Genomic DNA, 25,923 nt, shown 5'->3' on the forward strand with positions numbered 1-25,923 from the left:
TTATTTACCTTTTGAACTAATGTTGCAGCCACGTTGCCCGCTATACCTTCCATAGCTGAGCAGTGAGGCTTTCATCACGCATGTTCTGAACACTATTTTTCATACCAGAGACCGTTGTGAATTCTCGCTGCCCCCCTGGGAAAGTATTTCTGTTTCTTAGGAGCCAGTATGGGTTAAATGTAGCTTGTTGAGCCGTTCCTGTATAGAAAGATAATCGTGTTTCTCCATATCAGTATGGCTCTTATAACTCCAGGTAGACTTGCTGGATGCCGGAAGCAGTGATCCGATCACTGCCTTGCCTGGTGGAGGCATGGATGGACTCATTTAGACTACTTTGCTTGCTGAGTACTTAGAATCTCACAGTACCTTGATTCTAGTATTGTACAATGCTACATTCTGCAACATTATTCCAGGTTTGAATGGTTCAGCCTATTATTATTTGCAACATAGTAGGGTTAATTTACAATCAAGTGCATTAAAAAATAAAGTGCATATATCAAGAATGGGACTGTCACTGCAATCCCATGTGTGTAATGGTTGATGTTTGCAATACAAAGTGCGATAAATAAACGCACGCCCTTTTGGAAAAGCGTTTTTGTTAATTATGTATACATGGCAGAAATCATTTAACAAGGATTCCTATAGAATCCCTCAGCTTTAGAAGGTGCTAAATAAGACTCCATTAGTTATAAACCAGCCTGAAAATCAGAAACACAGTCGTTTCTAACAGGCGAATAAGATGGTGGTGACAGACACTTAGAATTCAGTTCACCTCCACGCCTCTGTCCACCTGTCTGAAACCCCCCGACTGGTAAAAGGTGAGTAAATGCCATTTGCAGTGGTGCAGCGAGCATTAGGAAGATCAGGCTTTAGACCCTCTACCCCCGACCTGCCCCCCAAAACTTTGGGCTTTGTGTTGATGACATGCTCGTGATTTCAATTGCTTTTCAATGTTGCACCTGCATTGTCATGCATACATGTTTAGGCAATTGAAATCGTGGGGGGTGGGGAGTTAGGACTAGCATTTCAGGGGAGTGATTGGACGCGTAAGGGTGGAGGCAGGAGACAGATCATTCTCACAATAGTTCTTAAGTGTGTGCTTTCATATGTGAAGGAGAGGGTTAACGGCTTGTAACATTGAAGCTGAACTGGAATACTCCCATTATAATGTGTAAATAAGTTAGATGCCCCCACACAAGTATGTTGGCCCCTCCCCCACAATCTCCGGAGTTAGCACGTCTCCTGACATTTGAAGGGTTAGCACTGTTATGCCTAAGCGCAAGTGCAGGGCGCATGGCGCAGGAAATAAGAGGCAGACGCGGAGCTGCTTCAATCTGCGTGATTCTTTATTAACTTCCCAACTTCTACTGACTTACCCCGCTCTCCCGCGTCACTTCCCGTTCCTCCCCACTCCCTCTCTCCCTCCCTCCCCTGTTGTCCTGGAGACGTCAATATGACATCTCCCCCCTTTTTAAACAGTTACCAGACTCTTTGCAACAGGCAGCGGTCTGATGAGGCTGTAGTCCATTTCCTCAATCTATCGACGAGGTCTGTTCCGAGCTCGTTGTGGCCGTGTCGGGGTTGACCTCGTGACACCTCACTTTCAGGGTTTTCTGGTGTTTCATCTGGCTGGGTTCATCCGAGTCCCACTGGTCCCCGAAGTAAGGGTCATCAGATTGATATTCCAGGTGAGCCTGTACTCTCCCACTCAGACGTCGAGGTCCGGGCTGTGGAAGTTCTTTGAAATGGGACGAGTTTCGCGTTACTGATCCTCCTGACACTTGGGCAGTGACCATCGACCCTTTCTTTTGCGTGACCAGAAGGGGCTCATCTCGAAAAGCAGCTGTGTGCTTGTGGGTTAATGGTTGATGTACTGCCACCACGTCTCCTACCTCGATTTGGGATTTCTGCGCCTGCCTGCGGGTGTCGGTGTACTCCTTCATCCGGGCCTTGGCTGCTTCGTCTCGCTCTCTGACTTCCGGGTCCAGAGCAGGCCGTGGGCTGTTGGCTTCAGCTTGGGGAAGGCGTGTCTGCGTGTTTTGCCCGAACATTAGCTTGGCAGGAGTCTTCCCCGTCGTGCTGTGAGGAGTCCCTCGATAGTCCCTCAGGAGCTGGTTCAGTACCTGTTCATACGGCTGTCCTGTTAGTCATGCAACCTGCAGGGCTCGCTTGAGATTAGCCATGAATCGCTCGTTCATTCCATTGGCTTGGGGCCACAGGGTAGTGATCTTTCTGTGATGGAATCCGAGGTAGTCTGCAAATTGAGTGAATTGATGTCCGCAAAATGGGGCTCCGTTATCTGTCTTGAGCACTTTAGGCACTCCATAAGATGAGAAGATGTGGTCAAGGGCCGGGATGACGTGATATGCCGCCGTGGATTATATCAGCCGCACGTCCGGATATTGTGAGTACTCATCCATCACAGCCAAGACGTACTTTGCTCCGTCTATGGGTCCAAAGAAGTCGGCTGCCACGGCCTGCCATATTCCCTGTGGAAGCTCTGACATAATTAGAGGTTCTGGGTGCCGATTCAGAGTGATGAGACAGCATGTGGGACACACTTTTAGTGCGGCCTCTACTAGGGCGTCCATGTGAGGAAACCATACCTTTTGGCAGAGCATGCGTTTGGTGGATACCATGCCCGTTTGGGTCTCGTGAGCTAGATTGATGACTTTCACCCTCATAGCTTCGGTGATCACTAGTTTGCAGTCTTTGAGCAGTAGGTGGTCTTCTGACACTGCCAGCTCCTCTTTCACTAGTACAAGTCGTTCCACGTCTTCTTTTATTTGGCCTCCTACAGCTCTCCCCCTTTCTTTGGCTCGGCGCCACTGTCTGGACTCTAGTCCTTCATCGATGATGCGACAGGCTGGGTTGTTCTCCATCTCTCTGACAAGTTCTTCCAAATTGACACCCTCCGGTGTGGTCTGGTGGATGAGGTATCTTAGGTATCTGTCAGCTACTGATGGTTCTGGTGTGCTCTCTCCCGTGACCTTCTTGACAGGAAGTCAGTGGGGTTTTCACCTTTTCCTGGCCTGTGGATGATCTTGAATGCATAGTCCTGCAGTCTGAGCCCCCACGGGGTGATTCGCGGAAGAATTTTGGCTTGTGGATTGCCGTACAAGAACAGTAGGGCTTGATGATCAGTGACGACTTGGAACGGTTTCCCGTATAGAAACAAATGGAAATGTTCGCATGCCCACACAACGGCTAGTCCCTCCTTCTCTGCTTGAGAGTACGCCTGATCTGTGGTGGACAGGCTATGGCTGGCGTAAGCCACTATATGTTTCTGAGAGGAGTCTCGCGGATCGAGTTGCTCTAGGATGGCACCCAGGCCCATAGGGCTGGCGTCGACTGTCAGCTCTGTCTTCCTGTTGGGGTCATAGCATGACATGTTTTCCGCTTGTGCAACTCTTTCCCTGATTGTTTCGAAGGCCATTTGACAGTTGCAGGTCCACTCAAATTTTTCATCCTGATGTGTCAACCTCCTTAACGGCTCGCTGACCGATGCGAGGTCGCGGATATATTGGTTGCAGTAGCTCGCTAGGCCCAGAAATGATCGAAGTTCAGACACATTCGTTGGGGCGGAAGTGTCATTCAGGGCCGACACTTTGTCCGGATCTGGGGTCATACCTGATTCCGAAAAGACATGGCCGAAGAAATTTAGTGTGTTCTTGCGGAACTCGCATTTGTCCCTGTTTAGCGTGAGATTTGCGTCATGTAGGGCCTTGCAGACTTTCATGAGAGTCTCATCATGTTTGTTCACGTCAGTTCCGAATATTAGAATATTGTCCGAATAGTTGAGACAGTTCGGAATATGCTTTATGATGTTGTGGACCTCTGCCTGGAATGTTTCCGCCGCCGAGGACACCCCAAAACGTATTCTCTTGTACCTGAAGAGGCCAACGTGGGTGACAAAAGTTGTTATGTTGCTGCTCTCGGGGTGCAGTACCAACTGGTGGTACCCCTTCTGCAGGTCATGTTTGGAGAAGACTTTCGCCCCATTCAATAAGTGAATCATATCTGTGATCCGGGGTGCAGGGTATCTCACCCTTTTGATGGCTTGATTAGGGCGTTGCATGTCGACACATAGGGCCTCATCACGAGTCGGCCGGTAAAGCTGGCGCTATAAGCGCCAGCGCTAATAGTCCTACCGCCATTCCCTATTGGGCCCATTCGGGAATTCCTCATTCCCCATTGGGCCCAATGGGGAAAATGTGCACTATTTTGCTGCGGATTTCCCCCAGCTCAGAGCTGGGGGGAAATACGCCAAAGACAATGATCTGGCGGACCCTTAAATGCGGCGGTAATAGCGCTACCGCCACATTTAAGGGTTACCGCCAGACTCGTGATGAGGCCCATAGTCTGATGGCCTCGGATCCCTTCTTGGGGACTGGGACGATTGGAGATACCCATGTGGTGGGGCCAATAGCTTTCTCGATAATGTCTTGTTCCAGTAGTTTCTGGAGCTCCTCCTCAACCTTCTTTTGAATATTGACTGGAATTCCGCAGCATGGCTGAGCTACATGGCAGATGGAGCTGTCTATGTGGATTTTGATTTGCCTGTTCTTGAGTTTTCCGATTCCTTTGAATATTTTTGGGTATAGATTGTTTATCATCTCTACCGGGTCTATGTACTTGTGGACCATTATGTTGTAGAATATATGTATTAGGCCCATGTCGGCGGCTGCCTTAAAACTCAAAACGCATCCGCTGTCTGTCTCAGTGGCCAGAATGTGCATTGGAACTCTCATTTCTTGCCCTTTGTAGCAGCAGAGCCCACTGAATTGCCCTAAGCATTTTAAAGGTGTTTGGCTCCATAGGCATATATCTTGACAGTAGCTGGAAGAAGCTTAGGTTTTTGGGTTAGTTCAGAGTAGATTTTCTCACTTACCACATTGACAGTGTCTCCGGTGTCTATGAGGAATTCAGTCGGTCTTTCTTGTAGTTTAATGATGAGCATCGGATTGTGGGCTGTCGCCGTGGGGTTGCCTAGGGCGTAGACATATGCCTTCTTTTTCTGGTTGCTTACCGATGAACTGGGGTCAGACTCGGTGGGGGATTGTTCCACCAAGTATCGCACGTATCTTCTTGATCTGCGTTCGGATCGTGCACGCATTACGAATCTCCTTCTTTCTCTCATTTTCTGTCGGTCTTCTCCCGAGTCTCTGTCTCTCTGGTCGCCCGGAGATTGGTTCTGGGTGTTGGAGGTGCTTGGGGCTGGGTTGGGGTTAGACGACCCCCCGTATCTACTCCTTGTGCGGAATGTATTGTCTTTGGGTCGGTCTCTTCCTCGATCTCAAAATAGCCTACATACTGCTTTGAAGTGACCTTCATCGCCGCAGGAGGTGCAGGGTTGCCCGACTGCAGGATATGTTCCTTCATGCGGATATTCGAACCCGCACCTGTAACAGAACAGTTCTTCCGACTTCCTCTCTAGCTGCAGTCTGTTTATGTTTTCTCCGGCATTGGTGTTCCGAAAGCTTTAAACTTGAGAATCAATGGCTCTTTCAACCCTTGCAAGCGCTAGAATTTCTTCAAGTGTGCGGGATTTCTGGAGTAGTTCCCTGCGGAAGGCTTGTGATTCACACCCTGATGTGATTTGTGACCTTAGGGCATTGTGTTCGAGTAATTTGCAAAGTCACAGTGTTTTAGTTTGGTTCGTAGCCTCATCACGTATGCATCCATGGTCTCCCCTTTTGCCTGTTTGGTGCTGTGAAACAAGTGTCTTTTGTAATCAACATTGGTGTGAGGTGCAAAATAGGCTGCTAGCGCATCTTTGAGATCTTGAATTGAGTCTATGGAATCTTGGGGCATTTTGTCAATGATGTCTCACGTGGCAGAGCCTACAGCCAGTTTAAGGAGGCAAACTTGCCTTGCGTCTGCTACTGGTCCTGTGGCTCCCATGTAGAGATCAAAGTCCCTTATCCACTTGGTCCATCTGAGACCCATGTTGCTGGTATCTGTGACATCAAATGCTCCTGGCATCTGGGCTGCCAGTGTGTCTGGTAGCTGTTATGGCACGTGATCTGGTGCCACTGCCGCTGGCACTGGGGGCCCATTTCCTTGAGCTTGCGCTCCTTGTCCATCCTCTTGACCAGACATTCTGTTTGGAAGGTGTTTACTGCTGGATCTGGGTGGTTAGTAGTCCCCTCTTCTGGGTGGCCGCCGCTGGGTCACGAGCACCACCTCTCTGGGCTGGATGTCCTGCTCCGGACGTGGTTCCACCTCTCACAGGCGTTGGATGGCCGCCTCGTGAGGAACGAGCACCATCAGATTGGTCCCCCCCTTTGGGGTATTTACAGCACCACGTGCTGTGGTCCCTGTTCTTGGGGCACCCAGATGTACATTATCTTGGGTGTTCCCCCATGTCATGCAGCTTCCTTTGTTTTTGCACGAGCCCGGGGTGCCACACAGGATTGCCCCTTTTATTATTCTGGGCCCACATATTTAATGGGTGCGTCTCCTCCCTTCCCTGCGGACCTGGATCTGTGCGGGTGCTTCCCCCCCCCATGGATCGCACGTGCACCAAGTGCAGTCCGTGCTTCCTGCTTGCCTTCAGTTCTATGAGTGGGGCTCCCGGCTCTTCTGCCTCTGTCTGTAATCACTGCCGTGACCCGGGCTGCCTTCAGAGCTGCGGGCAGGGCTGCCAGCTCCTCTGCCTGCGTATGTCGAGGGCCTGCTCAGTGGGCCCACGCCTCCGGAAGCTCCATCTTCCGTCGCATGGTCAGAACGGGCGGACCGCGGTACTCTCAGCCTGAGAGTCGCTCCGCTGATGCTTCCGCCCTCGTCGCCATTGTCAAGCCTAAGCGCGAGTGCAGGGCGCGTGGCGCTAGAAATAAGAGGTTGACGCGGAGCTGCTTCAAACTGCGTGCTTCTTTATTAACTTCCCAACTTCTACTGACTTACCCCGCCCTGCCGAATAACTTCCGGTTCCTCCCCACTCCCTCTCTCCCTCCCGCCCCTGTTGTCTTGGAGACGTCAACATTACAAGCACTACCCCGAAAATGTTGCCTAAATGCACCCCTGCCCATGCGTACACGTTAATGCATAGATGTACTCATCTATCACCTACCCGAGGGATTCACAAATGACTCCCAATGTGTCAACACAACTCAAAGTAGCATTTGATGTAGCTATCGGTGCAAGAGAAACACCATGCTATGGACCAACTTTACATTCCTAAACCAAAAGCAACCGTATACCCATGTGTGTATGTGGACAATATGTGTATTATGTACATCTTTATATATGTCTATGCATCAGGGGTTTACATACATTGACCAACCTAACTAGATATTGTAACATTAAGTTAAGAGCTATCAAAAGACCACACACATAGATTACATACAAACCCCGGCAACATTTAAATTAGATAAACACATTTGTTATTCAAATATTATGGTTGCAGTGTGCATCCTCCATTGTATTTAAATAGTATTTCAGTTTGTTTTTTATATAGTGCACTATGACACCATGGTGGACAGATCATGCAGGTTAGTAATGACTGGTGGATGTGAGTAATCTAGCTGCCTAAAATACATGTGGAGAAAATGAGGAGGTTTTTCAAGGCTATTCGCAACTCTGTGTGGAATGTTTATACATAATGCTTGTATAGTTTAGCACACTGGAGCAAGGCAGCACCAGCAGGTCTTTGCGCTATTCTGAACTCTGTGGAGACAGTTTGCAAGGAAATCTTAAATAGCCTAGCAGGCCAGAGCAAGGCATTACTGGTCAGTCTTCAGACCTCTTCTGAACTCTGTGGGGAAGGTTTACAAGTAATGCTTGTAAAGGCTAGCACACTGGAGCAAGGCAGCACAGGTGGGTCTTCAGTGCTATTCTGAACTCAGTGGTGAAGGTTTCCAAGGAATACTTGTATAGCCTAACACACAGGAGCAAAGCAGCACTGGTGGTCTTTAGAGCTCTTCTGAACTCTGTGGGGTATGTTTACAAGTAATGCTTGTATAGCCTAGCACAGCGGAGCAAGGCAACACTGGTGGGTCTTCAGAGCTCTTCTGAACTCTGTGGAGTAGGTTTACAAGTAATGCTGGTATAGCCTAGCACATCGGAGCAAGGCAGCACTAGAGGGTCTTCAGAGCTTTTCTGAACTCTGTGTGGAAGGTTTACAAGGAATACTTGTACAGCCTAGCATACCGAAGCAAGGCAGCACCGGTGGGTCTTTGAACTCTTCTGAACTCTGTGGGGAAGGTTTGCAAGGAATATTTGTAAAGCCTAGCACACCGGAGCAAGACAGCACAGGTGGGTCTTCAGAGCTCTTCTGAACTCTGTGTGGAAGGTTTACAAATAATTCTTGTATAGCCTAGCAGGCCAGAGCAAGGCACCACTGGTCAGTTTTCAGGCCTCTTCAGAACTCTATGGGGAAGGTTTACAAGTAATGCTTGTAAAGGCTAACACACCGGAGCAAGGCAGCACAGATGGGTCTTCATTGCTATTCTGAACTCACTGGGGAAGGTTTCCAAGGAATACTTGTATAGCCTAGCACACAGGAGCAAGGCAGCACTGGTGAGTCTTCAGAGCTCTTCTGAACTCTGTAGGGAAGTTTTGCAAGGAATATTTGTATAGCCTAGCACACTGGAGAAAGACAGCACAGGTGGGTCTTCAGAGCTCTTCTGAACTCTGTGGGGAAGGTTTACAAGTATTGCTTGTAAAGGCTAGCACACCGGAGCAAGGCAGCACATGTGGGTCTTCAGTGCTATTCTGAACTCTGTGTGGACGGTTTACAATTAATGCTTGTATAACCTAGCACACTGGATCAAGACAGCACTGGTGAGTCTTCAGAGCTCTTCTGAACTCTGTGGGATAGGCTTACAAGTAATGCTTGTATAGCCTAGCACACCAGAGCAAGGCAGCACTGGTGGGTCTTCAGTGCTCTTCTGAACTCTGTGGGGAAGGTTTACAAGTAATTCTTGTATATCCTAGCAGGCAGGAGCAAGGCACCACTGGTCGTTCTTCAGACCTCTTCTGAACTCTGTGGGCAAGATTTACAAGTATTGCTTGTAAAGGTTAGCACAACGGAGCAAGGCAGCACATGTGAGTCTTTAGTGCAATTCTGAACTCTGTGTGGACGGTTTTCAAGTAATGCTTGTATAGCCTAGCACACCGGAGCAAGACAGCGCTGGTGAGTCTTCAGAGCTCTACTGAACTCTGTGGGGTAGGTTTACAAGTAATGCTTGTATAGCCTAGCACACTGGAGCAAGGCAACACTGGTGGGTCTTCAGAGCTATTCTGAACTCTGTGTGGAATGTTTTCAATGAATACTTGTACAGCTTAGCATACCGGAGCAAGGCAGCCCCAGTGGGTCTTTGAGCTCTTATGAACTCTGTGGGGAAGGTTTGCAAGGAGTATTTGTATAGCCTAGCACACCAGAGTAAGACAGCACAGGTGGGTCTTCAGAGCTCTTCTGAACACTGTGAGAAAGGTTTACAAGTTATTATTGTATAGCCTAGCAGGCCGGAGCAAGGCACCACTGGGTGGTCCGCAGACCTCTTCTGAACTCTGTGGGGAAGGTTTACAAGTATTGCTTGTAAAGGCTAGCACACCGGAACAAGGCAGCACTGGTGGGTCTTCAGTGCTATTCTGAACTCAGTGGGGAAGGTTTACAAGGAATACTTGTATAGCCTAGCAAACAGCAGCAAGGCAGTGCTGGTGGGTCTTCAGAGTTCTTCTAAACTCTATGGGGAAGGTTTACAATTAATGCCTGTATGCTTGTAAAGGCTAGCACACCGGAGCAACCAGCACATGTGGGTCTTCAGTGCTATTCTGAACTCTGTGTGGACGGTTTACAAGTAATGCTTGTATAGGCTAGCACACCGGATCAAGACAGCACTGGTGAGTCTTCAGAGCTCTTCTGAACTCTGTGGCGTAGGTTTACAAGTAATGCTTGTATAGCCTAGCACACCGGAGCAAGGCAGCACTGGTGGGTCTTCAGTGCTCTTCTGAACTCCGTGGGGAAGGTTTACAAGTAATTCTTGTATAGCCTAGCAGGCCGGAGCAAGGCACCACTGGTTGTTCTTCAGACCTCTTCTGAACTCTGTGGGCAAGGTTTACAAGTATTACTTGTAAAGGCTAGCACAACGGAGCAAGACAGCACTGGTGAGTCTTCAGAGCTCTACTGAACTCTGTGGGGTAGGTTTTCAAGTAATGCTTGTATAGCCTAGCACACTGGAGCAAGGCAGCACTTGTGAGTCTTCAGAGCTATTCTGAACTCTGTGCAGAAGGTTTTCAAGGAATACTTGTACAGCCTAGCATACCGGAGCAAGGCAGCACCAGTGGGTCTTTGAGCTCTTCTGAACTCTGTGGGGAAGGTTTGCAAGGAATATGTGCATAGCCTAACACACCAGAGTAAGACAGCACAGGTGGGTCTTCAGAGCTCTTCTGAACACTGTGAGAAAGGTTTACAAGTAATTATTGTATAGCCTAGCAGGCCGGAGCAAGGCACCACTGGGTGGTCCGCAGACCTCTTCTGAACTCTGTGGGGAAGGTTTACAAGTATTGCTCGTAAAGGCTAGCACACTGGAGCAAGGCAGCACTGGTGGGTCTTCAGTGCTATTCTGAACTCAGTGGGGAAGGTTTCCAAGGAATACTTGTATAGCGTAGCAAACAGCAGCAAGGCAGTGCTGGTTGGTCTTCAGAGTTCTTCTAAACTCTATGGGGAAGGTTTACAATTAATGCCTTATAGGCTAGCATACCAGAGCAAGGCAGGACATGTGGGTCTTCAGTGCTATTCTGAACTCTGTGTGGACGGTTTGAAAGGAATATTTTTATAGCCTAGCACACAGGAGCAATACAGCACTGGTGGGTCATCAGAGATCTTCTGAACTCTGTGGGGAAAGTTTACAACAAATGCTTGTATAGGCTAGCATGCTGGAGCAAGTCAGCACAGGTGGGTCTTCAGTGCTATTCTGAACTCTGTGGGGAAGGTTTCCAAGGAATACTTGTATAGCCTAGCACACAGTAGTAAGGCTGCACTGGTGGGTCTTCAGAGCTCTTCTAAACTCTGTGGGGAAGGTTTGCAAGGAATACTTGTAGACCGTAGGACACTGCAGAAAGGCAGCGCTGGCAGGTCCTCAGCGCTCTTCTGAACTCTGTAGGGAAGGTTTCCAAGGAATACTTATATGGCCTAGCAATTAGGAGCAAGGCAGCACAAAAAGAAGAAATAGCGATAAAACCAAGTATGATTACAACATGCCATAAACATTCCACATTAACACAATCAACATAGTAACACTTAACATTAAAAACCCATCTTCCAAATTCAATGATAAAATCCCAAATTTTCATCTGAAAACTTTGCTCTCATGTATCCTACAACCGTGCCGTAATAATAGAATAAAATTGTATTTCATACTCTGTTAAACAAAGTCAAAATAACTTTCCAAATTTGATACGAAGCAACAGTGATAACCAAGGATTCTGTAGAATATATACAGTTCCAGGATTGGGCCAAAGCAATTCTAGACAGAGAACTAACAAATCTCATGTTTCCTTTCCAATAATGCTCAACTAAGTGGGGATAGCTCGTTAAGACATGTCTAGCTGTTTCCACCTTTCCATTGCATATGCACCATGGTCTGTCTTCATAAGCAATACCCTAAGCATGCCCTGGTGCATTCAAATGTGCTAAGAATAACAAAACACAAATATAAATCAAAACGTTTGAGATTCATATCACAATATAGGTAGCTTCTCGGTTGACAAAAAGTCAAACATTGTCTGGTACACTCTCTATATATCCTTTTATCAGAAAGCAATGCCACATTTTGAGATCGGTCCCAACAAGCAGTTTCCATTTTTAATTTCTTCAGGAACTCAAAATTGTTCTCCTCAGTAGGGGGATCAAGACCAATTACAGCAAGTATCTCCATGGTGGTCCTTTGAAGTTCTAAATATGCATAATGTATGATGTTGTTACGAGAACTTGCTATCAGGCCTAAGAGTGACTCTCCATCATCTTTGTTAAGGTGTTACATATAATTTGCAGCACTGAAACTTCCATAGAGCTCACAGGGAGGTCAACACAAGTTTAGGCCATACAACCTCCATGGGAATGGCTTTTGGAAGGATCAGCATGGACCGAAGGAGTTTACCCTCTGTCACCCCGAGCCACATGATGTTCAGGAAACACCTGTAGAGCATAGAGAAGGGTTGCTATTAAACTTATCTTTACATCTTTAGGTATCTCTAGATATCCCTCTATAGAATGTCTGCCCCTTCTAGCCAGGATGTTTTTAATAACAAGCAATTTCTTCATTGTTTTATTTGAGAGTATGTTCCAATAATAAGTCCACACATGGTAACCCTTTATCGGAATGCCAATGTATATATATGAGTCCAACAAATCCAGTGACTCCCCATCAATCTTCCAATCATAACTATCATTACCATGACATTTCCTACCTATGACCATGACCTTAGTTTTCTTTTGGTTGATTTTAAGATTGCCAATAGTTGCGAAAGTGCGTATTGCTTCAAGAGAATGCTGCAATCTTATGGGTGTACTGTCTAACAAGCCGATATCATCGCATTAGAAAGCCAGGATATATGCTTTATTAAGGATTTCAATCAGGCAATAAAACCGTGTCTCGCCTAGCATGTAAAGCACAGATGAAATACTTATTTATTATGTCTATAGGTTCAATATTCTGAGTGATAAACCACTCATATCACACCTGCCTCAAAATACCCCCCTTGTCACAGTGGACCAGGAATCAGGCTGGTTGGTAAAGATAAATATTTATTTATTTAAAAATCAAATCAAACACAATTTAATATATATGGGACAGCAATCCCAAATGTGGCGACAAAACAATTCAGAAAGTAAGTAAAGCAATTGAATTCACTTATAGCAATACAGAATAGAAAACACAGGAAAAAGAACAGTTTTGATTTGTGAAAAGATAGAGCTTAGGTTAAAGTTTCCCCCTGCAAAGTTCTCAATTCACAAATGAGCAATTCTACACAGATGTAAGTAATCCACAAGTATTCAGGAATACGAACAGAGTACAGTGTTTGAATATAATCTTCCCTCCCCAAACAAGAGAGAAAAGTGTTTTTGGGAAATTTACACTTTTTAAAATGACAGTTGAAAATGGCTTTGTGAAACAAGGAAAAGTGTGCAAAAATCCTTAAATTCATAGAAATTCCTATGGGAGCAACACTGAACACGTTCTAACCAACATAAGCTACAATATGATCAACAGTACACACTTTAGATCCGAATGGAAGTTAAGGAACACTTTGAATGGGAAAAGACAAGTGTAAAACTTTGCAAAAATGCAAATTTGCGCCTAAATTTCACTATGCGATTATTAATAAAAACGGGTCAAATATAGTGTTTTTGGTTGTGGATGTAGCTACAGGTCTTAGGTTTAACTGAGAGTTGAAATTGAGTTTCTTGCTATAAAACTGAAGAAGTTATGTAAGTTTTAATGAGAGGTGTTTTTGAAAAAAATAGGGCAGAGAAAAGCAGAAATTTGGTTTTAAAATGACAGATTGGTTTTATTTAAACTATATTAATGACTAAGAAAAATAGAATGCCGCCCGGTAATCTCCACAGTTACACACAGCCGCTTGTAACTCTTCACATGGCGGATACTACGTTTTCTTTATGGGAATTACTTTGGGATTGTAAACAGGGTTGCAAGAATGGTTCTGACAAGGTTAAAGGTTCTTAAGTTAAAGATGGGATGGGTTGAGCTGGGATAGGACCAGGCAAATAAACTATGGGTTACTGTAATTCCTGTTTATACTTACAGTCCACTGTAAATTAAGATTGGACCGTCGGGTTCTGGTCATCCGGATCAGTCTACAAGCAGTTGGGCACCTCTGGCTGAATTGGATCAGCTGTGCGGTTCTGGTCAATTGAACTGCACCTCCGGCTGGATTGGATTAAATTGGATTGGCCCTTATGGTCACTGGACACTGTAGATTAGCGTGATGGTGAGTTAGCAGGCAAGCCTGGATGGTAGCGAGCCAAACTGGATCAGAATTATTCCCTTTGGGATGGTTTCAGAATTTGGGCCAAGCCGAAAAGTGTTCAGCTGGGCCTTGGTTTTGCAAAGTATTCTGGAATCAGGACAAGATGAAAAGCTCTCAAACAGGATGAAGAAGACAGGAACAAAGCGCTGCACGGAAATCAGGATGAAGTCAGGAATCCGTGTGTGTCTGTGTGTGGTGAAGCTCCTATATTTCTCATGCCAAGTGACATCACAAAGTTTATGGTAGGGGAACAATTTGAAACCACACCCCCAAGGCTGTGATAGGTCAAAGACACTTGCCTTTTTCTGGTTGGAAGTCAGAAAGAGCTGTCATTTTTTATGATGTGATTTGGGATCTCCCAAATTGATTTGGTCCACAATTTAACTTTTGCACAAATACACATTTCTATAATTATGCCCTCTTATAAAATCGGACACATACATTACATATTTTGTGAGTTATCCTGACATCTACCTCCCATCTCAGTAAGAGCTGCCTTTGTCGTTCTGTGGAATTCTGTCACTTTTAATGATAACGGTTTGGCCTAACAATTCCTAATTCAGTACATATCTGGGCAATTACCCCTAGAACACAGGTATACAATATTATATTTGCAGCATCAATAGTTTTGACACAATTATTCTTTTTGTGTAACTTTGGTCCATTATGTAGTACAGGGTTCACTCACATCTTCACAGAAAGAGCATACAATTAGATCTACAACTACCAATATTTAGTTTTGTCCTCTTTCATGGGGCAAAGTTAAAGGTTTTCAAAGCCTAATCACAAATAGGCATTTTAAACAACAAATGTCTTTTAGCAATTTTTTTTTCCTTTGTAACTTTCCTTTCAACATGCAACAGCTGTCACATTCCTTTGATCAGGATGGGGGTCCAGAGGGAGGTTTCCTGCCCCTCCCACAAAGGGATCAGTGCTCAGCCTGCCATTGTCCTTGGCTGGGCCAGAGACAAAAGTCTGATGAGATCTTTGTTCTAAATATGCGTGAACCTCCAGTATCAATTAAGCCTTCCTGCTAACAGGGGAGTGTCAACCGGAAGTGTCATCTTTCCCAGGCTCGGCACTGTCAAGTCAAAATTAAATAGTTAATTCCAAACTGGGTTTTCACTTTAAGATTCACTTTAAGATCTTTCATTTAAAACATATAAAAATGAACACAGTTTATAAGGGATTTGGACATTTAAAGAATTAGGGGTTTCACGAAAACATGCTTTTAAATAGGTGATTTTGCACTTCTTCATGGAAAAAGCACATTTAAACTGAATCCTTTACATCAGAGTTTCCTCTGCAGCAACGTTTTATTCAGCACCAGTTCTTCTCTTAAATGCTGAGATTTGTTTGCAGTCTGGAAGTAAGTATCCAGCCTTTGCTTTGAGTTTTCTCTGAACAGCTGAAATTTTTCCTAGTTTTGTCATTTTTAGCCACATTTTTCCAGTAGAACTGAAAGAAATGGTGCTGGGCTGCCTTTTTCATGAGATACATTTCTTGACTGCTGTCAGTCAATGAGGCCCAGCTTCTCTGGCCACACGGGATGACCTGTAATTCTTTTACTCTCAATGATTCACTGAAAAATGAATAGATCTAGCACCAAAACAGCACTTTGAAGGTTGCAAAGCTGCATTTTTAAAAGGCATTTCCGGTTTTTAGCCAAATAATGTGCCTTGCTTCATGTGAAATGTAACAGCACCCACTGGCATTCTCCTGCATTGAGTTCTGTTGTCACCCCCACTTTGACTGTGTGACAGGGGTGTGCAGTTTTTGGTGAGTGTGACCCATGCAGAGTTTTTCAGATTTGTGCGCGCACAGGGTTTAGCGCATCCATGTTTGGCTCTTTCTTTCCCCATTTGTACAGGGGTGCAGTGGGGCGCATCGGCATGGGTAAAAATATCCCACATAAGCCTCCCCCGGCTTTGGCTTGACTTCCAATCATGGGGAAGTGGGGCACATGGGATTTTTCTTTCTGTCCATGTGAAGAACACCGGTTTCTTCTCCCGTCAGCGATTGATGCGACACGCTCTCTTCGCCGGCTCTGGTTGGAATGGGAAGATACTCCCATCTTCTTTCATGCTTTCTTTTCCAGTGTGGAGCGACACTCTGGATCTGATGGGTTTTTCATCCAGGGTCCCCGTGGAGGTCCTCCTTGGTGATTAGGTGTACTTGGTGCAATACTAGAAAACAGAACATAACCCGGTGATGAACATTTTCCCACTACTCTTCCCAGGGGGATTTCAGAGGTGGGATAGACGCATGCATTCAATGACATTTTCCAATATTCCCCGCATGTATTCAATAACAATTTAAAGTATTCCTCGCATGTATTCAATGACAATTTAACAATTTTCCAAGTATCCAGATTCTCTCCCTCTGGGTTTCCAGTAGGCTCTTCTATTTGCCGCAAAGTGTGCCTGGGATGGCAACTCTTTAGCTGGCCTATGTGGACCCACTTGTCTCCCCCTTCTGTCAAATTTCCCTTGGGGATGTGGATTCTGTAGGCGACTGGTGAGATTTTGTCCACAATTTCAAAAGGCCCCCGACAGCTGGGCAAAAATATGCACTCCTTGGCTTGGTTTCTTTGGAAATTGTACAAGTAGACCCTGTCTCCTACTAGATATTCCTTTCTGGTTGTTTTAAGGTTATATTGGGTCTTCATATTGTATGCAAATCTTTCTATATTCCGCTGAGCAAACGACAAAGCATGTTGAAGGACTTTTCTCAGATTCTCAACATTCTCATGAGCTGTGGAGGCATTTATCAAGGTCTTCCCTTGGGTTCTATAGAGCAAATGCTGGGGCAGCACCATCCTTCGACCAGTCGTCAGCTCAAATGGAGACATTTGTGTTGCAGAAGAAGAGGTAGATCTAATGGCCATCAGGGGTAAACAAATAAGGGGTAAACAAGGGGTAAACAAATAACCCAACTTGGCCCAGAGTCTGCCAAAAACTTTTTTAATATGGTCACAATGGTTTTATTGTACCTCTCAACTCCACCACCAGAGGACTGAAGGTATGCAATGTGTAATTTAATTTTTACCCCAAGTATCTCCCACATCTTTGTCATCACTTCGATGGTGAAGTGACTACCTTGGTCTGACTCAATCCTTTGGGGTAGTCCAAAACACGAGAAGATGTGATTGATCATCAGGGCAGCTCCTGTTTCTGCCCTGCAATTTGGGGCCAGGAGACATTCCACCCATTTAGTTAACAATCATGTTACGGTTAACATGTACTTGTTCCCCCTAGAGGAGCGAATCACGGACCCGATGAAATCAACTTGAAAATCTGACCAAGGCAGTGTCAACCCACTCTTTTGGAGAGGAGCATGGTGTGTGAGTGATGTTGGCTGAAATTGTGCACACACAAGACACACCTTCAAGTATTGGTCGAGGTCCTGCCTCATGTGTGGCCAGTATGCAACCTCTCGCAAGATTTCTAATCTAGTATCCACTATTGGGCTGGGGGAGTCCACACATACCCCAATATGGGTTTGTTGTCCTGGTAACGGGGGCTTATGGGGGAGTTAGGGGTCCCATTTGTGGAATTACCTCCCTGACTACCTATCTGGGATTGGCCCGAGGGCCTTCTGGTTCTTAATTTGGCTAGATGGATTCTGTGCAGTTATATTTTTAGGCCACCCACTCTCCAGATCTGAAATGGGGGGAACCTTCACCTCCGCCATCTTAGCAGCAGCAGGGGTGTTGGCTGGTTTGGGGTTTTTATTGGTGTTTCTGTTCTCTACAGGTTTCTGCACTTCATAAATATGGGTCGCCTGTTCAATGACCCATTCGAGTGATCTCTTCTCGTGAAAGTCCCTCACTAGCTGGGTCATGATGTATTTAGAGAGTGCATGGAAGAAGGTGTTAATGAACTCCCTACTGTCTGTGCGCACCCTCCTGGTGGTCTGCGCAAAGGCACGTTTAAGTTCCTGAACACATTCTTGTGTGGCCTGATCTTCCCCACACTGCAGGTTGTAGGCAATCTTGCAGGCCTCTTGGGGGTTCCTATGGACAGAAAAATCTTTTAAGATGGCCGCCCTGCAGGTAGACCCTCTTGAGTGGTTCCGATCCTCCAGCCCCGTAAAGAAGCTGGAGTACTCAGGGGAGAATGTCCATTTTACACATTGGATGCAACTCTGACTGAAAATTATTCATCATCTGGTCGTATAATGCCAGGTGTTCCCAGACTGAATACTTGGCATTTTTGTGATAGAGAGTTATAACGCTCCTAATGGCCTTGATCTTACACACCCCTGTCCACTCATCCCCATGGCACTTGGTTCATATGAGCCAGTGGGCATGAAGCTGGCAGAGTCCAGGGTACTGAAGGGGTTAGAGTCCCTGATTACACGGGTCCTCATGTTATGCTCAGAGGTTTCTCTGTCCCTCCCTACCCCTTGTCTTTCAGCCCCTATTCCCTGGTGACATGACAAAATCGGACTCTTTTGCTCCTCTATTAAGGCCTTACTGGTCTCCTTTGTTTTTTTAATACACTGGATTTCTGGCGCTCATCATCAAATTCTGTTTGAGATTCTAAATCTTTAAGAATTCATGTATTGTTTTCCTCTTTTAATTTGTCTATCCGGTCTTGTAAGATAACTAACTGTTCTGCGCAGACTCTGTTAAATGTTAATTGCTGCTCCAGTTTCTGTTGACACCCTTACCTGACACTCCTCTTTCAAGGCCTGAACTTGGGTATCTTGCTCTGCCTTCTCCTGCTGTAGAGGAGCCAGATCTTCCTTTAGTTTTGTCAGATACTGCCTAGCTTCTGTCTCTGATTATTGGCTCTTCAGGAGACTTTGCTCTGTAGGGTCCAGATCAGTTTGACTTTCTCTAGTGTTTCCACTTGCTTTTTTGCCAGAACTATATTTTCTGCATGCTTCTCCAGCATTACTCCTATGTGGAGGTACAGGTAGGTTACTATTTGGTATTTTTTGTCTGCTCCTCCTTAGCTCTTGGGGCCATGTACAGTTCACTAAGAGCTTGGTGTAAGGGACCCTTGTCCTGCCATCTAACTAGGTCCATGGCAGTGACCTGTTGTTTGATTTATTGTAGCCAGATCTGCTCATTCTGTTCTGGCCACCCACCTCTGACAAACAGTTTGTGCAGGTGGTGCTCCCTAGACATATTAATTTCTACTGGGATCGCCATTTTGGAAATATCAATTTCCTTATGACTTATTTTAGGGTGAATTTATTTTTACAAACAGGCCTGATGTTTGGAGTATTTATTTTGAGAGGTGCTTGTACAGTGTAGCACAGTACACCAACCAGGCTAGTGTGCTGTGTTAGACTGTCACGGGGGTAACTCGAACTCAAAATCACGGCACAAGCCCCAAAATATGTTAAGGATTTCAATCAGGCAATACAACCGGGTCTCGCCTAGCATGTAAAGCACAGATGAAATATGTATTATGTCTATGGGTTTAATATTCTGAGTGATATACCATTCATATCACACCTGTCTCAAAATACCCCCCAGGTCACAGTCGACCAGTAATCAATCTGGTTGGTAAAGGTAAATATTTATGTATTTATTTAAAATTCAAATCAAACACTATTTAATATATATGTATATATAGGGAGGCAATCACCAATGTGGCGACAAAACAATTCAGAAAATAAGTAAAGCAATTGAATTCAATTATAGCAATACAGAATAGGAACCACAGGAAAAAGAACAGTTTGGGTTTGTGAAAAGATAGCTCTTAGGTTAAAGTTTCCCCTGCAAAATTCTCAATTCACAAATGAGCAATTCTACACAGATGTAAGAAATCTGCAGGTATTCAGGAATAAGAACACAGTACAGTGTTTGTATATAATCTTCTCTCCCCAAACAAGACAGAAAAGCATTTTTGGGAAATTTACACTTTTTAAAATGACAGTTGAAAATGGCTTTGTAAAACAAGGAAAAGTGTGCAAAAATCCTTAAATTCATAGAAATTCCTATGGGAGCAACACTGAACACGTTCTAACCAACATAAGCTACAATATGATCAACAGTACACACTTTAGATCTGAATGGAAGTTAAGGAACACTTTGAATGGGAAAAGACGCATGTAAAACTTTGCAAAAATGTGAATTCGCGCCTAAATTTCACTATGCGATTTTTAATAAAAACGGGTCAAATATACTGTTTTTAGTTGTGGATATAGCTACAGGTCTTAGGTTTAACTGAGAGTTGAAATTGAGTCTCTTGCTATAAAACTGAAGAAGTTATGTAAGTTTTAATGAGAGGCATTTTTGAAAAAAATAGGGCAGAGAAAAGCAGAAATTTGGTTTTAAAATGACAGATTGGTTTTATTTAAACTATATTAATGACTAAGAAAAATAGAATGCCACCTGGGAATCTCCACAGTTACGCATGGCCGCTTGTAACTCTTCACGTGGCGAATACTATGTTTTCTTTATGGGAATTACTTCAGGATTGTAAACAGGGTTGCAAGAATCATTCTGACAAGGTTAAAGGTTCTTAAGTTAAAGATGGTATAGGTTGAGATTGGGATAGGACAAGGCAAATATGCTATGTGTCACTAGGATTCCTAATGATACTTACAGTCCATGTAAATTAAGATTGGACCATTGGGTTCTGGTCATCCGGAGCAGTCTACAGGCAGCAGGAGACCTCTGGTGGAATTGGATCAGCTGGGTGGTTCTGGTCAATTGAACTGCACCTCTGGCTGGATTGGATTAAATTGGATTGGCCCTTCTGGTGACTGGAAACTGTAGATTAGAGTGATGGCGAGTTAACAGGCAAGCCTAGATGGTAGCATGCTAAACTGAATCAGAATTATTTCCATTGGGATGGTTTAGAAATTTGGGCCTAGCTGAAAAGAGTTCAGTAATTGCTAGGCCTTGGTTTTGCAAAGTAGTCTGGAATCAGGACAAGATGAAACGTTCTGGAACAGGATGAAAAAGACAGGATGAAAGCGCTGCACGGAAATCAGGATGAAGTCAGGAATCCGTGTGTGTCTGTGTGTGGTAAAGTTCCTATATTGATCATGCCAAGTGACATCACAAAGTTTATGGTAGGGGCATAATTTCAAATCACACCCGCATAGCTGTGATAGGTCAAAGGCACTTGCCTTTTTATGGTTGGAAGTTAGAAAGAGCTGTCATTTTTTTATGATGTGATTTGGGAACTCCCACATTGATTTGGATGACAATTTAACTTTTGCACAAATACACATTTCTATAATTATGCCCTCTTATAAAATCGGACACATACATTACATATTTTGTGAGTCATCCTGACATCTACCTCCCATCTCAGTAAGAGCTGTCTTTGTCATTCTGTGGAATGTTGTCAATTTTAATCATAACGGTTTGGCCTAACAATTTCTAATTCAGTACATATCTGGGCAATTACCCCTAGCACACGGGTATACAATATTATATATGCAGCATCAATAGTTTTGCCACAATTATTCTTTTTGTGTAACTTTGGTCCCTTATGTAGTACAGGTTCCCTCACGTCTTCACAGAAAGAGCATAACATTAGATCTACAACTTCCAATTTTTAGATTTGTCCTCCTTCATGGGGCAAAGTTAAAGGTTTTCAAAGCTTAATCACACATAGGCATTTTAAACAACAGATGTCTTTTAGCAGTTTTTTTTTTCTTTGTAACTTTCCTTTCAACAGGCAACAGCTGTCACATTCCTTTGATCAGGGTGGGGGTCCAGAGGGAAGTTTCCTGCGCCTCCCCTAAAGGGATCAGTGCTCAGCCTGCCATTGTCCTTGGCTGGGCCAGAGATGAATGTCTGATGAGGTCTTTGTTCTAAATATGCGAGGACCTCCAGCATCAATTAAGCCTTCCTGCTAACAGGGGAGTTTCAACCTGAAGTGTCATCTTTCCTAGGCTCGGCACTGTCAAGTCAGAATTAAATAGTTAACTCCAAACTGGGTTTTGACTTTAAGATTCTCTTTAAGATCTTTCATTTAAAACATATAAAAATGAACACAGTTTATAAGGGATTTGGACATTTAAAGAATTAGGGCTTTCACAAAAACATGCTTTTAAATACGTGATTTTGCACTTCTTCATGGAAAAAGCACATTTAAACTGAATCCTTTCCATCCGAGTTTCCTCTGCAGCAGCATTTTATTCAGCACCAGTTCTTCTCTTAAATGCTGAGATTTGTTTGCAGTCTGGAAGTAAGTATCCAGCCTTTGCTTTGAGTTTTCTCTGCACAGCTGAAATTGCTACATGTTTTGCCATTTTTAGCCGCATTTTTCCTGTGGATCTGAAAGAAATGTTGCTGGTCTGCCTTTTTCATGAGATACAATTCTTAACTGCTGTCAGTCAATGAGGCCTGGCTTCTCTGGCCACACTTGATGATCTGTAATTCTTTTACTCTCAATGATTCACTGAAAAATGAATGGGTGTAGTGCCAAAACAGAACTTTGAAGGTTACAAAGCTGCATTTTTAAAAGGCATTTCCGGGTTTCAGCCCAATGCTGTGGCCTTGCTTCATGTGAAATGTAACAGCACCCAATGGCATTCTCCTGCAGCGAGTTCTGTTGTCACCCCCACTTTGACTGTGTGGCAGGGGTGTGCAGCCTTTGGTGAGTGTGACCCATGCGCAGTTTTGCAGATTTCTGCATGCACAGGCTTGAGCGCATCCATTTTCGCTGTTTCTTTCCCTATTTGGACAGAGGTGCAGTGGAGCATGGATAAAAATATCATGCAGCTTGTTACTTATTTTAGGAGGAAAATTATGTCAGTTCTTTAATGCTTCATCCATATCAGCCACGTATAGATTATGAAGGAGGGGGACCAGAATGCACCCCTGCTTGAGGCCATGATTTGTGTTAACAAATCTTCTATACCAGCCCCTCCTGCTCCAGTTGACAGCTACAGAGGTATTAGTGTACATGCACTTGATGAAATGTAAAATAAGGGGATAAATGCCCCACTTCTCGAACTTGTCCGAATACCTGGAGCGCAAGACACAGTCAAATGCACTAGCATAGTCTACATAGCAAAGATGCAGTTTAGTACCAGGGTTTCGATGGACATTGACTATCACATACTGAAGTGCCCAAATATTATGTATCATACTTAGGTCTCATCTAAAGCCAGTTTGTTGTTTCTTTATACATTTTTCGTCCTTTACCCATTACATAATTTTTACTAACAACAGGTAGGAGGAAGTCTTACTGCTTTAGTCTATCATAGCTAATAGCTGGTAGTTATCAGGATCAATTCTCTGGCCCTTTTTAAATACAGGGACCAAAATGGATTTTGTCCAGCTAACCGGGATAACACTCTCATTTAGAATAGAGGAAACTATCATAAATAACAACTGTGAACAAAATTCTGGGTTTCTCCTAATTGCAACGTTTGCAATTCCATCGGTCCCAGGGGCTCTCAACGCCCTCAGTTTCATGATGACTTCAAAGAAGTCATCAGTTTTAAAATGTGTCTAGGTCTTGTCGATGAAATATGTATTTCCAATGTCTTCCCAATCTTCAGCGAAAGAGTATTGGTACAATTTCCTAATATGTAATATGTTTCCATCTATCCTCAGTGATGGGATTCACTTCTTTGGGTTTATCGTCAGCCAAATGCAACCAATATAAATACCAAAAATTTCTGGTATCATGAGCTTTCCCCATCCAAATATTAATTTACCATTAGTGTTATTCAAATCATGTTTGTAAGATTTGAGCCAATGTTTATACTTTGAGCATAGATGTCGAGCCATATTTAATTTAACCTAATGGCTGTGACTCCCAGACCCTTTGATCTTACCTAAAGCAGCACATATCTAACTTTTTCTCCCTGGTAATATTCACATGGAATAGGCCAACAGAATGACTGCTACTGTTAATCACCATATTACTCTTTATGCTTATGTTTATTACATGATTTACTATGGAATAAAGATACAAGTGTTGATGAGCTAGCGAGTCCGTAATTAAATCTTCACTATGGGTCAGCACATGATTAAACTTTCCACATTGGATTCGGAACATATTATTCTATATCTCGGCTGATTGACATTAATCTTCTGGTGAAACACCTGCTATCTCTTTTCCTTGTGTATTTCTAAAGTCAGATAGAGAGCAGCATGAAAACTAAGAGAGGTATTACAGACATCACTATTCCTAATCATCTTCCTGATGCATGGCTCCACAAAAATATAATCCACCCTGGAAGAAACGTTCCCCTTTGTCCAAGTATCAAATCCTCAATTTCCAGAGACTGAATTAGGATTTAAAAAGGACCCAAAACCGACCATTCTCTCTCCTGTCGGACCCTGTGATTGGCTTACAATGCATATATTGAACCGCCACTCCTAATCGCAGACAGTCCTCATTCGGATACCAAGCCATATTGTGCAGTGCTACAATAGAAGTTAAAGTCTCTGCAACTATAATGCATGCCTTGGGGTGTTCAGATCATAGTTCTTTCTAGAAATAGATGTATCTGAGTTGTATTTTACCATATAATTTAATCAGAAGTGTCTTCATATGAGGTGGAGTAAATAGGGCAAAAAGCCTCAGTTTTGTTAGCGGGGGATTGACCCCAGAGGGTAAATGAGTAATAGAAAGGTAGGACAGAGAGTCAAGGCTACCCCTCCCTTTGACACACAGGAGGTGCAAACAAAACTACAGAAAGCTAGAAATGATTGTGAACTAGCCATATGATCACACAGACAAAGTGGGAATAATACTGATAAAAGAAAATGTCTTCACAATTAGGAAGCATACTAAAAACAAGAGGCTAAATTACTATCAAGTTCTCTGAGTGGTACAGAATATACAATGCTCCGAACTGTCTTCAGGACTCTATGGGATGCTGTTAGCAAGAGACTTGTAGAAGTAGGTGTGCTTATTCATCTGAACAGACCGAGAAAAAAATGTTGTTTAAAAAGGGGGCTGTGTGATCAAAACAACCTGGTGTCTAAGTTTAAGAAAAGGACTGTAGGTTGGCACCTACCTATAATCGTGGGTGGTGGCTTGAGAAAGAGTTTACTGGGAGGCTGTCTCATGTACAGGCAACATTTCTTAAAGGCTCTGGTGGTTGCTGTAGAGCAAAGAGAGAGGCTTTTGTTAGGCCTACTTTGAAGGTTAGTTATCTGGTTGGGTCAGAATCTATTTTGATTAGCTCAACAGAGATATACCTGGAATTCATGAAAGTAGTGTGCTTCAATAATTTCGAGATGACGTCACAATCAAGTAGGGAGGAACCAGGGGAAACCCTTGAAGTTGCTGGTCCTTAAAAAAAATATATATCTTTTTCAGAAAGATTTTTCCAGCAGTCAAAGCAGAAAACAAATGGGTATCAGCTGCTGTATGGTATCTCCATATGAATAGTTGCAGACAGTGTCATGTAGTCTAGCGATAAAGTAGGTGGATTGGAAAGTGAGTGTACCGATGGGACGGTCGCTGCATGGCGTGTGGTAGTGTTACAGTCATAGAGGATATGATTGGAATGAAGATACACCATCTGGTACTAATGGCTGGGTGACCATGGTGCAAAAACAGCGATAAATGCTGCCATCGTGACTTCACACGCAAATGCATGATGTTAGAAGTGAATCAGTATGGCATGCAGGGTCTGGTAGTTGGAAACGTCATGTTGCCTAGCAGCAACGACTGCGTCAATGCATAACTTATCAAGGAGTTAGTAGTCAGAAAAAAACACGTAGGTTACTGTTGTATCATTACAAGTAGAGGCATGATGTTAAATATGGAAGCAGTGAATGGCATGTGTAGATTGTTGTATGGGGCGCGTGATGCTGCTAGGTAACAAACACTGCATTGAGGGCATTCCTTACCGGGGTGTGATTAGTTAAGCGACAGTGTGCCAGGCAGCTATTGTGTGTGGTTAAGCCTGGCATACAGGTGGTCACAGAACCACCTTGACGAACGAACATTTTTTTACGCCGTGGATCGAGGGCCGTCGCAG

The 25,923-nt window shown here is 44.1% G+C and overlaps 1 long non-coding RNA gene across 1 annotated transcript in view; it reads right to left on the minus strand.

Annotated features, from left to right (window-relative positions):
- Nucleotides 1-25,923, minus strand: part of LOC138481128 (uncharacterized) — a 1,231,087-nt gene that overhangs the window by 535,803 nt on the left and 669,361 nt on the right. The window lies entirely within an intron of this gene.

This window comes from Ambystoma mexicanum, chromosome 5p, assembly GCF_040938575.1.
Source record: "Ambystoma mexicanum isolate Mex_15411 chromosome 5p, UKY_AmexF1_1, whole genome shotgun sequence".
Lineage (NCBI taxonomy): Eukaryota > Metazoa > Chordata > Amphibia > Caudata > Ambystomatidae > Ambystoma > Ambystoma mexicanum.